The sequence below is a fragment of the Macrobrachium rosenbergii genome, chromosome 2 (genome assembly GCF_040412425.1).
Source record: "Macrobrachium rosenbergii isolate ZJJX-2024 chromosome 2, ASM4041242v1, whole genome shotgun sequence".
NCBI lineage: Eukaryota > Metazoa > Arthropoda > Malacostraca > Decapoda > Palaemonidae > Macrobrachium > Macrobrachium rosenbergii.
Genome location: NC_089742.1, coordinates 34,048,013 through 34,061,171, shown reverse-complemented (window position 1 = coordinate 34,061,171; position 13,159 = coordinate 34,048,013). Strand labels below are relative to the sequence as shown.

General features: G+C 31.8%; 2 long non-coding RNA genes across 2 annotated transcripts in view; one reads left to right on the top strand and one right to left on the bottom strand.

Annotated features, from left to right (window-relative positions):
- The window catches only part of LOC136844921 (uncharacterized), a 143,556-nt gene that overhangs the window by 20,713 nt on the left and 109,684 nt on the right, over nt 1–13,159 (bottom strand). The gene's annotated exons all lie outside the window — the stretch shown is intronic.
- LOC136844919 (uncharacterized) lies at nt 3,142–5,277 on the top strand. The gene is made up of 2 exons (XR_010855009.1): nt 3,142–3,291; nt 3,786–5,277. It is a non-coding gene; the product is annotated as an uncharacterized lncRNA (long non-coding RNA).

Below are 13,159 nucleotides of genomic sequence, written 5' to 3'. Positions count from 1 at the left end.
CTGCTTGCGCATGAGAAGGAGTTAAGAGGATTGCTCTGAGGGATGAAATTTATTCTAAAAAGATAAATTAAGAGTTATTGTGTTAAAATATATTAGCTCTCTTACGGTGAAGCTCTCGCATATTCGATGGGCTGGTCTCTCCAACCTGGTCAAGTCACAGTAAGGTTTTGATACGTTTTTGTTTTCTGACAGGAAAACTATTGTGCCGGTTTCGTCTGCCCGTCCGCACTTTTTCCTGTCCGCACTTTTTCTGTCCGGACTTTTTCTGTCCACCCTCAGATCTTAGAAACTACTGAGGCTAGAGGACTGCAAATTGATATGTTGATCATCCACCCTCCAATCATCAAATATACCAAACTGGAGCCCTCTAGTCTCAGTAGTTTTTATTTTATTTAAGGTTAAAGTTAGCCACGATCGTGTTTCAGGCAACGCAACAATACAGGCCACCACGGCCGGCTGAGAGTTTCATAGGCCGCGGCTCATACAGCATTATACCGAGACCACCGAAAGATAGATCTATTTTCGGTGGCCTTGATTATAAGCTGTACAGGAAACTCGATTGCGCCGAAGAAACTTCGGCGCAGTATTTACTTGATTGTTAATATATTGCCTTAGGCCTTCTGTTTATTTTGAACTTTTGTTAAAGTATTAGTGTTTATGCAATTCTTTACTTTACTGTGGTATATATTACTATTTTATGTCTCAAGTGCCTCCTATGAAGTAATTGAAAATCTTATTTGGTTAATTTTTAAGGAGTTAACGATTTCTTACAAAAAAGTTCAAAAGTACGTAGCTTTTTTTTTTATTATTATAGGGAAAAAATTTTTTCCATTTTCTAGAGAAACTTTCTCCAACTAAAGCCATATAAATCTGTTATGTAGTAACACAAATTGAAAAAGTTATCATTTATCGAGCTATTTGTCTGTAACTTTAAACACAAATTGTATATATATATATATAAAATATATATATTATAATTTATATATATATATTGTATGTGTATATATATATAATATATATATATATATATATATATATATATATATATATATATATATATATATATATATATATATATATATATATATGTATATATATATATGTATATATATATATATATATATATATATATATATATATATATATATATATATATATATATATATATATATATATATATATATATATATATATATATATATATATATATGTGTGTGTGTGTGTGTGTGTGTGTGTGTGTGTGTGTGTGTGGGTGTGTGTGTGTGTTTAATGTTACACACAAGTAGCTCGATAAATTATAACTTTTTCAATTTGTGTTATTACATAACAGATTTATATAGCTTTAGTTGGACAAAGTTTCTCTAAAAAGGGAAAATTTTTTTCCTTATAATTAATAAAAAAACTACGTACTTTTTGGCTTTTTTGCTAGAAATCGTTAACTCCTTAAGAAATTAACCAAATAAGATTTTCAATTACTTAATAGGAGGCATTTGAAACACAAAACAGTATATTCTTTGAATGTCTAATAGTATAGTTTAACTGTTCATTTGAGGCAAAGACCCAAATACTTTTAACATCCGTAGAATTGGCAGTTTCATACACCAACCGAGCTAGTTTATAAATAGAGTATTAAATTAATAATTCATACCATTAATTATAAAACCAACGTCAATTTTACGTTGGATTAAACATATCACCCTACTCTGCCTGTTTATAGATGAAACCACTATTTTCCCCCCAAAAAAACCTTCAATACAACGGTGAGAAAGTAAGACACGTCATTTTGAAATTATCCTCCCATCCAGTGACAAATGATATAAATATATATATATATATATATATATATATATATATATATATATATATATATATATATATATATATATATATATATATATATATATATTTTTTTTTTTTTTTTTTTTTAGAAGCCTTCGTTTTGTTAACACAGCAAAGCCGGCAAAAACTTTTGTGGAGAAATATATCCTATTTTCACTTGGCGGTATGCTTTGACAATCCGCTATGCAAAGAGGGGAGGGGAAGAACCACGTAGGATATTGTAGCGCTCCAAGCGTTATTGCATACCAGCAACTCGGCACTAATGGGAAAAAAGCACGTTAAAAGAAGAAGAAGACTCGGCACTGCTATGCTCGCAAGCAAACTTCAGGTTTCATATCCTAGGTTTTCACAATCCACATCTGCAAAAAAAAAAAAAAAAAAAACTTTCAAGTTCGGGAAAACATTACCGGAATTCCTACAGAATTTTATAGTCTCTTAGTCCTGGGAAGGATCTGGAATGGTGATTAGCCACTTTCTATTGCATCTGCGGCCTTACCGTGGAAACACTCAAATAGCGATTAATGTGTATGTATTTCACTTTGGTAAAATTTTTTTGAATTTAAACAAATCTAGGTAAGAAATTTTTTTTCATTTTATTTTGTAACGCACCTACTTTTTCCCTTTTTGATAGTAACATCTGTTTTTTTCTTTTTATTTTCAGCTAAGAGAGAAACCATTGGGCTTCGTTTGAAATTAAACAAAATATGTTTAAACTGGTATTTTTATGATTTCCCCTTATGGTGAATCGATAAATATCTCTCCCAATTATTCTAAAATAAACATAACATGGGCTGAGGGTGTATACTTGGAAAATGAACGGCAAAAATTCCTGTTGTCCCAGAGACATAATAAGTACCGCATTTTATTGTTTACCTTTATTGTATAATTAACCAAATTTTTGGCACTAAAAATCATAGTTGACTCTTGAGTCAACTATCACCTTATATGACATTATTACTAACATATTTCTTCTTCCTTTGATTCTTCAAGAAGCAAATGAAAATGTCACAGACCGAGTAACAGAAAACCACGTTAGTATATTTATCAATACTGCCCAGGAAAATACACAAGTTTTTAACTAAGACATACAAATGAAAAATAACAAAAAATAACTGGCAACATATGAGCATATCAATTATTGTCTTTCTTCCAAACCTTAAATTCTTATGAAATGTATTGAAATACCAGACCAAGAGGAAAAAAAATACCACTTGTTGCGAAATAAATGCTCTTTAAGACGGAACTAAATAGACAGTTACAACAAACGACCAGAGGCCCCATTCGCCGAAGAACCGGAGGTTTGTTCCTTCTTGGCAAACGGAAAGCGTTTAGTCTTTCATAACTCTGTCTCCATCAACTACACTCCCTGCCAGCTACACATGTGTAGTTGACGGAGGTTGAATCGAATGGAAGACAGCTCTGGACATTAATGGTTCTTTGTTGTATTTTCTTGTGAGTATTTAAAGTTTATATTTTGATTTTTCCGATTAGAATGTTGTATAATTTTATTATTGGTTGGTTACTGGTACAGTGCTCTTAAGGATCGTAGGTTTAAACCTGTATACCTGAATTTCATACGTTACTGAAGATACTTTTGAAAATTTGATTACTGTACTAAAAGGATGTTAAATGCTTGTGCATATTGCTACTAATTTGTCAGTACTATGACTATAGCTTACGTGTTGTCTGGAGATAATGTATATATACTTGTCTAATGTCCTTTACTATTATGTAAAGGTTTGTGATTACTTAAGTCGTATCTCTACCAAATGCTTCCTGAATTTAAGCGAATTGCAAGTTGTTGAAGAAAGGTTTCCTAAATTTTAGTTTTATTGGAAAACTTTACTCCGGTTATAAATAGTGTCCTCTGTGAATTCGTCCCTGTTAAATCTTAACGTAAAGATTAGATAAGTTCAGATTATCTAATGCAAGTTTCATTCCTTCAGGATGTCTGTGTAGTGCCTTGTGACCACATCAGGATGTCGGAGCCTGTGCTGTGCAGTTAATCAACCGGCAACCGATCTGGAATGGCATTCCATTTTCCCGGGAATGGCGTTCTTCTTTTTGACTTCTTCGAAGAACTTTGGAAAACTTTTGCTACCGACGAATCTTGGCAGGCATTCGACTGGATGTTAGTAGCATGACCTTCCCATTTCAGATCTACTCGAGGGACCTTAAATCTTCATTCTTGAGGACATATTGCCGAAAATACAACAAGAAAGCTATTATTGTCAGTGTTTATAATTCTAAGGTTGCTAATGTTAAGGGGCGTTAGTTTAGTCTTAAATTTAGGTTTATTAGTGATATAAGTTTAGTCTTGGGTTTAGGCTTAGGCTTTTCGTAGTTTTCATCACTTACATTCAGGTGTCGTGTTTATTATTTGCCTGCAACGCGAGTACCTGAAAATGGGCTCTTCATTCTTTTGAACCAGGTTCTTTACCATGTTAAACTATGGTTAACTTCATACTGAGGGAACTTCGGTACGATGTCAAATTGACTTGGAAATGCTTCAGTTAGTATTTAATTGTAGAAATGTGCTTTAGTGTTCAGGACATATGTCGATTGTTGAAATCGGAGTATCCATGTTAATATGTACACTTTTTCGAAATTTTCATGAAGGTTGTGAATTTTTATTTCAACTGTGAAATTTGTTTCTAATGCATCGCTCTTATCTTAGTTTGGTTTATAGTGAACTTTTTTGTCTTGTGTAAGGCAGGTTTACGGTAGCAGGGGTTTTCCTCAAAGTACTTTAGGGCAAATATAAACATGTGAAATCGGTATTTGCCTTTTAGGAAAGTGAGTACTAGTAGGACATGGATTTTAAGGTTTGGTCTTAACACGTGCACATCCCTGCTTCACCGTAATGAGCCTAGGTAAACTGAAAGCAATAGAAAACGGATGTTTAAAGCACTGTTAAATAATTGTAGATTGGGGAAAAAAGTTTAAAAATTGCAGATGGGGGAAAATGTAGTGTTAAGATCTCACATTCTACCAGTGTACGTATTTCATGTATTAGAGAATCCACAGCTGCATTAGAGAATCCACAGCTGCACCAGTAATAGCTAGCTTTAATAATCAAAAGCTGCAACAGCTAATAATTAGCTTTAGTCAAAGCTATTTGTGCAAATTATTTTTGTTTGAATTTTTCAAAAGTTTTCTTGGTTGTAGGGATTTTCACTCTTATTTTCGGTACAGAGCAGTCAATTGTAAACTGTTATGATTTTGTTTTTGTGGTTTTAAGAACCTGGTTATAATGCGGTACTAACATAGTAATTAGAAAGGAAGACTCAAAAAAGTTTGAAAACTGAAGTGAGTAAGATATATGTTAGCGAGGATGGTCTTTCCTGTATCTTAAGGTTACTAACAACTACTATTCAACTACTATTCTGGAGTCCATGTATGTTTTTGGAAGAAGTCAAATAAAGCAACTAACAAAAATTTGTTTCACTTTATATTATTGTTTGGAAATTTTTCACTTTACACTTATTACTTTGAAGTGAATTATTCACTTGATCCTATTGCTTTGAAATTATTCATTTTACACTTAGTACTTTGAAAAAATTCACCTTAAACTATTTATTTTATGCTGTTCTTGGGTGTGAAGCTACATAACTTTTGGGGCCATGATAACCCTATTGCTTTATTTTTAAATACACTTAAAAATAAACATACAAATTAACACTCGCAGCAACCCAAGGAAACAATGAAGTACTTCTGTATTGTATGGTTTGTCTTTGCAGACATTAAATCGGACCCTGGTCTTGGAATACTACTTTAATGGAGAGAATATAGAGCTCCTAACCTCTTGTAAATCGCTGATACTGTATTTAAGAATAACTGGCTGAAGACTGCAGTATGTTATAGACATATTATAACGAACACGACTACAAGCTATGTGGATATAGATAAATACAAGACTGTTTTCCTACAGCAGCTATGGGCAGGATAACATTTTCTGAAATTATGGGTTTTGTGAAGTCTTGAGTTTTGAGTTTTTCCTCTAACATCTTATCAGACATTGAATTTAAACTACTTTATAATTAGTGCTTGAGCGTGTTCAATGATTTCAAGTAGCATAATTTGTTGGCCTTCCATCCTTCTCCTATTGAACGAAGCTTCCCTGCACCCCATCCCTTCAAAGCAGCAGTGAAGTTAACGGTCCTGTGTACTTAAAGCTTCAGATAATCTAGGTCTGGGTTAACTGAATTAGGTCTGGGTTAACATAATTAAGTTAACTTGAATGTTCTGAAAGCGAAATGCTGTTTTACCCACTTTTCAGATTGGAACTTGTATATATTCTGGAAATTATGGATATATATCCTGAAATATACATATTCTTTTCAGATTGGAACTTGTATATATTCTGGAAATTATTATGGATATATATCCTGAAATATACATATTCTATGTGTAAGTAACTCTCCCGGATCACTGTTACGTAGTTGAGGCATTAAGTAAATCTACAGTAGTTCTGTTCTGAAGTTAACCTTTTACTTTATGTAGTGTAGCATATACTCGAGTATAAACTGAGAAGCGTCAACACGTATTGAGTGCCGATCGGAAGGTCTTGGATTAATGATCCAGTGAAAAGTTTTGACTTTGAATTATTGTGATCTCTTAATTTTTTTTTATTTATTTTTTTTTTTGACGTGGTTCCTAATTTTCCACTTACCTCACTAGCTAGTTGGAAAATGCACACCATTGTAAAGTATTTCCTTGTAGAGTATTTAGTTCACAACGGTTTGAATGTGGCCCCCTCCCCCCTCCCTACGTTTGAATATGAGCTCCCCCCATTTCTTTTTTACTACAGGCAGACCTGAAGAGCGTGTTCTTTTCTCTTAAGCTATAGGGAACTTAACTTTACTGTAATCTGTAAACAAAACTTCAATCTGTAAACAAAACTTCAATTCCTCAAGTCCTGCCTTTTATTTTGTCATGTATGAAATTTTTCCTTCTTTATGCATCGATGAAAAGTTAGTTAATTCTAGTAAAAGGTTGTCGCGTAATATTCATAACAGGTCAAAAGATCCTTTTCGATCCCAAGTTTTCGGAGCTTTTGAGGTTAACTTTTCATCAGTTTTGAAAATGGCCCTCTAGTCCTGAAATGACAAATGGCTTGTCCTGAAATAACGCCTCCGAGGTCATAGATTACTGTGTGGATGAAGAAATGATTGAGTCAGGCCAGAGGACACAGAATTTTAAGGGCACTTGTTCTAGAAGATAACCTACAAAAACCAGCGGGGGAATTGTAAAAGTTACACGTCACTGCTGGGAATTTTTGGCTTATTTTGTGATAAAGCGTGCTCAAGGAAAAAAAAATATATATGACAAAGGTTATAACTGGGAGCATTCGAAAATATATTGTATAGGTTGACTTTGAGCATTTCTGAGTCAACGTTGAAGGTTACTTTGGAACAATTTATTAGAATTTAATATGATAACGGTTACACTTGAAACAGTTAAAAAGTCATGATAAAGGATACTCTTTGGAACACTGTAACGAAAGCTGCGAGTTTGTAACTTTAGATTTCTTAACCTTATTAAAATCTAAATAGTTTCATGAGAAAATCCTATGAAATATTTGTGTAATCTATTTTGAAATTTACGTAATCCACAAGTAAGGCACCCCTTCTTTAGTTGGGAATTTCGAAACTTCCAAATATTGTCACCAAGACTTTAAGAGGGGTTAAAATGTCAAAACTAAGATCTCCTGTATTGTCCTTTCCTGAGTCTTGTAGGAGATGGTGAACTGGGTTGGGGTCCAATATAACAAAAAATACCCTGAAGTTTCTTTGCCGCAATCGAGTTTTCTGTACAGTGTATAATGCTGTATGAGCCGCTGCCCATGAAACTTTCAGCCACGATCATGGCTAACTTTAACCTTTAATAAAAGAAAAACTACTCATGATAGAGGGCTGCAATTTGATATGTTTGATGACTAGAGGGTGGATGATCAACATACTAATTTGCAGCCCTCTAGCCTCAGTAGTTTTTTAAGATCTGAAGGCGGACAGAAATAGTACGGACGGACAGACAAAGCCATCTCAATAGTTTTCTTTTACAGGAAACTAAAACGTAATAAAATACTGAAGAATTTTGAGGTATTTAATTTGGCGGCCTTACTCAGGTGACATGTTTTGTAACAATCAATTGCCAATATTAGTGCTCTAGTTTCCTAGAAAGTTCGTGGACCAAATAAACATTTTTAAAATATGTTTTCTTTCTTTTTTACTTAACCTTTTTGTGCCCTTTTTTTATTCAATTTCAATCTTTTTTTCCTTAATTACCAAAAGGATTTTTAAATCGAGCTGAAAAAAAAAAAAACCGTAGCTCCAGAGGACTTTGAAGAGTTTACCTCTCGAGATCTTGGAAAATTTTACATCCTTCAAGAACGGCTTATGAAAAAGTAAAAGAATTCTGGTGAGAAAAAAAAAAAAAAAATCCTCGCCGGAGCCTTCATCGATGCTGTCAAAGAGACACCAATAAACAGTCCGGAAAAATGACGGGTATCCAATCAGACGGGACTTTAAAGAAACAGGGAGGAAAAGAGGTCCATCCACCTGCCTTCGATAGGGACGAAAAATCAAAGGATCTCGAGGTCAGTGTCACCCTTAAGATGATCGCTCGCTTCCGCACTTCTTTCGCGGAATCCTGGACGTGTGAGGAATCCGAAGAGGCGGAGGGGATGGATGGGGTGAGGACGGAAGGAAAGGAGGAGGGAATTGTTCTGAGGTGACGGAGCGCGATTTTTTTTTTTTTTTTTTTTTTTTTTTTTTTAAGTCTAGGGTGAATATTCAAGTATTCCAGTATCTTGTTTGCGGAGCGGGTGAGGTTAAAATGCTTATTGCTAAAGCCTATAAGTGCGTTTTCTGAATATATTAAATTAAGAGAATATTAGATGAAGCTATTCTCTCTCTCTCTCTCTCTCTCTCTCTCTCTCTCTCTCTCTCTCAATATATATATATATATATATATATATATATATATATATATATATATATACATATATATATATATGTATGTATGTATGTATGTATGTATGTATGTATGTATGTATGTATGTATGTATGTATGTATGTATATATATATATATATATATATATATATATATATATATATATATATATATATATATATATATATATATATGCATATATTTCTCTCTCTCTCTCTCTCTCTCTCTCTCTCTCTCTCTCTCACACACACACACACACACACACACACACACCAAGATACAACTGATACAAACAACATAAAAATAATGAGAACACAACCGACACCAAATGGGTACAAAGTACAAACTTTTCGCCTGCCAAAAGTCCGTTATCTCTCTCTCTCTCTCTCTCTCTCTCTCTCTAGGCCTTCCCTCGGCCCCTCTCAAAAACTACATCCCCGGTATTTACTGTCAGAGCCACAGATGGTCCGGTTGAAGGGGGAATGCGGAGGCAGCAGCAAGGCAACGCAATCGTTTGCTACGCCAATGAATTTCTCTTCCGGTGGGAAAAAACGCAGCCGTGGAACAAGGGAAACTTTGTTATCGCTCCTGCTGTTGCTGGCAATGCACTTTTCCTTTAAAGTGTTACGTACCTCTGACGGATTTAGAAAAAAAAAAAGATTTTCGCAATTTTTCAAGTTTTGTTTTTTTAAGTGTATTAGTGACATAGAGATTTTTTTTACTATACTGTTATCAGGGAAATTTTTTTATGAGTTAGATTTTTGTATCTGATAAATTTAGGAAAAATAAACATGGTTTTGAATTTTTCTGGTACTATTTTTCAAAAGTGTACTAGTGATCTGAAAGGTGGTTTGTTATACTGTTATCAAGCAAATTTTATGTACCTTTGATGGCGGATTGAGGAAAAAAAAAAAAGATTTTCGTAATTTTTCAAGTTTTTTTTTTAAAGTGTATCATTGACCTAGAATTTTTTTTTTTATTATGCTCCTATGAAGCAATTTTTTTCTGAGTAGCATTATGTACTGTACCTCCGAAGGATTTAGGGAAAAACGGTTAAGCAATTATTTATGAGTGTATTATGTACTTTTCGTAGTTTTTCAAGTATTTGTTTTTGGAAAAAGTGTATTAGTGACCTAAATGATGGTGGTTATCGTACTCCTACTTTTAAGCAAATTTTGTCTATGAGTAGTATTATGTAATTCTGACGGATTTAGGGTAAAAGGGGATTTTTAGAATTTTTTAGGTACTATTTTTGGTATAAGTGACCTAAAGAGTTTTTATTATACTGTTATAAAGCAAAATATTTTTTATGGGAGTACCTCTGATAGATTTAGGTAAAAAAAAAAGGGTTTTCGTAATTTTCAAGTTTTTTTTTAACGCATATTAGTAACCCTATAAAATGTAGTTTATTGTACTGTTATTATTAAGCACATTTTCTTCTGTCAGTAGTATCATGTACCTCTGCCGGATTTTGAAAAAAAAGAAGGATTTTTAGGATTTTTCACAGTTTTTTTTTTTCAAAATGTATTTGCGACCTAAAAGATGGTTTATTATATTATGATTAAGCAAATATTTTTCTTATGACTAGTATTATGTACCTATGGTGGTGGATTTGGATAAAAAATGGAGTTTTGTAATTTTTCAGGTCCTTCTTCTTCATTAAAAGTATATGAGTGACCTAAAAGATGGTTTATTATGCCATTATTTTCAAGCAGAATTTTTACTGGTAGTAATACATACTTTTGATGAATTGAAAGAAATTATTTTTAATAATTACCAGGAAGTTTTAAGACCCTTGTTGATTATCGAAATAATTTCTTTTAATTCATCAAAAGTACTTAATACTACTCGTAACAATAATCTTGTGATATTTTAAAAGACGGCTTATTATATAGTTATTTTTTTTATTCCTTTGTACTTCATTATAGTTATTTTTTAAAAGTTTTATTGCATATTTGAATTTTATATACATACGTATAATTCAAACATGTTCCGAAGAGAATATAAAGAAATATTAATTGACTATAAATCCGTCTCTCAAAGTGTTCTTAATTACAGACTGACACGGCATTTCAAATGATTAAACTGTCGACATAAATTAAGTATTGGCCTGCAGCAAAGGCAATAGCCTAGCTGCAATATTCAAAACTATTAATATTGCAGCTAGGCATTACGTAAATCATTCTCTTTGTTTGATCTGACCTAATAAATCTCTTCATATGTGCTACACGATGCGATTCTTAATTATTATCATCAGCACTCGTTTTGTTGACACTTACTTATATATATATATATATATATATATATATATATATATATATATATATATATATATATATATATATATATATATATATATATATATATATATATATATATATATATATATATATATATATATATATATATATATGTATATATATATATATATATATATATATATATATATATATATATATATATATATATATATATATATATATATATATATATATATATATATATATATATATATGTAAATATATATATATATATATATATATATATATATATATATATATATATATATATATATATATATATTTATATATATATATATATATATATATATATATATTTATATGGTATATATATATAATATATATATATATATATATATATATATATATATATATATATATATATATATATATATATATATATATACATGTTTATTCAAAACAGTATTTCACTCTTTGCTTTTATTCCTTTTAATACGCAGACTGCTTTTCAACGACAGTTTTTCAACATTAATTCCCAAACCTCTAGTCCCACCGCAGACGCCCGAGGAAAAACAGCATTTTCTTTTTCATACACAACATTATTTTCAAACTTCCTCTTTGATTCGTGCATCACTCAGTCATAAAAATGCTCTCTTAAAATCTATAAAACTCCCGACATCTTTTCAATAACTGCCGTTTCATTTTGTGTTGATTTTTATGCGTCGAATATTTTCTACGTTTTTCAGACGAGTTTCATCGTTCGTGTTTTGAATTGCTGAAATATAGATCGACGTGAGTTTACTCTGTGATATCTGTTAGACATGCAGCTTAAAGTAGAAATTCATCGGCAGTTTAAAGTAGAAATTCCTTGGCCGTGATTTGGAATAGTGGAAATAATTTTCAGTACGGTACCGGTACCCCGTGGGTGGGTAGTGCCGTCAGTGCCCCTCTTGCGGTGCACTGTAGTCATTACTTCGGCCTTTACCTGCAACTCCTTTCGTTCCTTTTACTGTACTTCCAGTCTTAGTCTCTTCCATCTGGCTTTGCACTCTCTCCTAACAATTGATTCATAGTGCAACTGCGAGGTTTTCGTCCTGGTACACCTTTCAAACTTTTTACTATCAATTTCTGTTTCAGCACTGAATGATCTCATAGGTCCCAGTACCTGGCCTTTGGCCTAAATTCTATTTTCAATTTAATTCGGTACTGGGGTAATCTAGTTGCAGAGTATCAATCTGATCTAGATGTTTTATAAATCACCAGGGATTAAGAAACTTTTGTTGTTAGTTCTTAATTATTTTATTGTGTTCCGATGTAAGAGTATCAGAGATTCTATCCTAGATTACCTTTGCATTAGTCTTTTTTAACTTAACATTACACTTCTTCTTTCCTACTAACTTCTGAAGTGGTTTGTAAAAGAGAATATTACATTTTTTATTTTATATATTTTGTAAAAGAGAATATTAAATTTTTTATTTGATGTATTCATATAGCAAGAATTTATGGGTAATACTAATATTTCTGAGTGTCCTTAAAAAATGCGCCAAAAACAAAATCCCAAAACCTATTTATATTAGATATTCATCGCCTAAATAATTTGTTTATGGAATACATAACAAAGACCACGAAAACATGTGGAGACAAAAATGGTGGTCAAAATTATATAAATTTCTGTTCTAAACACACACATAAACATATATATATATATATATATATATATATATATATATATATATATATATATATATATATATATATATATTATGCACTCTCACAATGAAGATGAAGGAGAAACCAGAGGAAAAGGAAATAGAGTATAGTTTCGCCTCCATCAGGCCTCTTCCGGGGAATTTATTATATAACTGTTATGTATGTTTCTCCTTCATGTATACATATGATTGAGAAGAATACAACTAAATATATATATATATATATATATATATATATATATATATATATATATATATATATATATATATATATATATATATATATACTATATTACTTTAGGGATAGTTTTTTCTAAGACAGTTTTCATTGAAAGCAATTGCTTTTGTGGCATCAATGAGTTTTTTGCCGGAATCTTCATATCATCGGAGCTTTT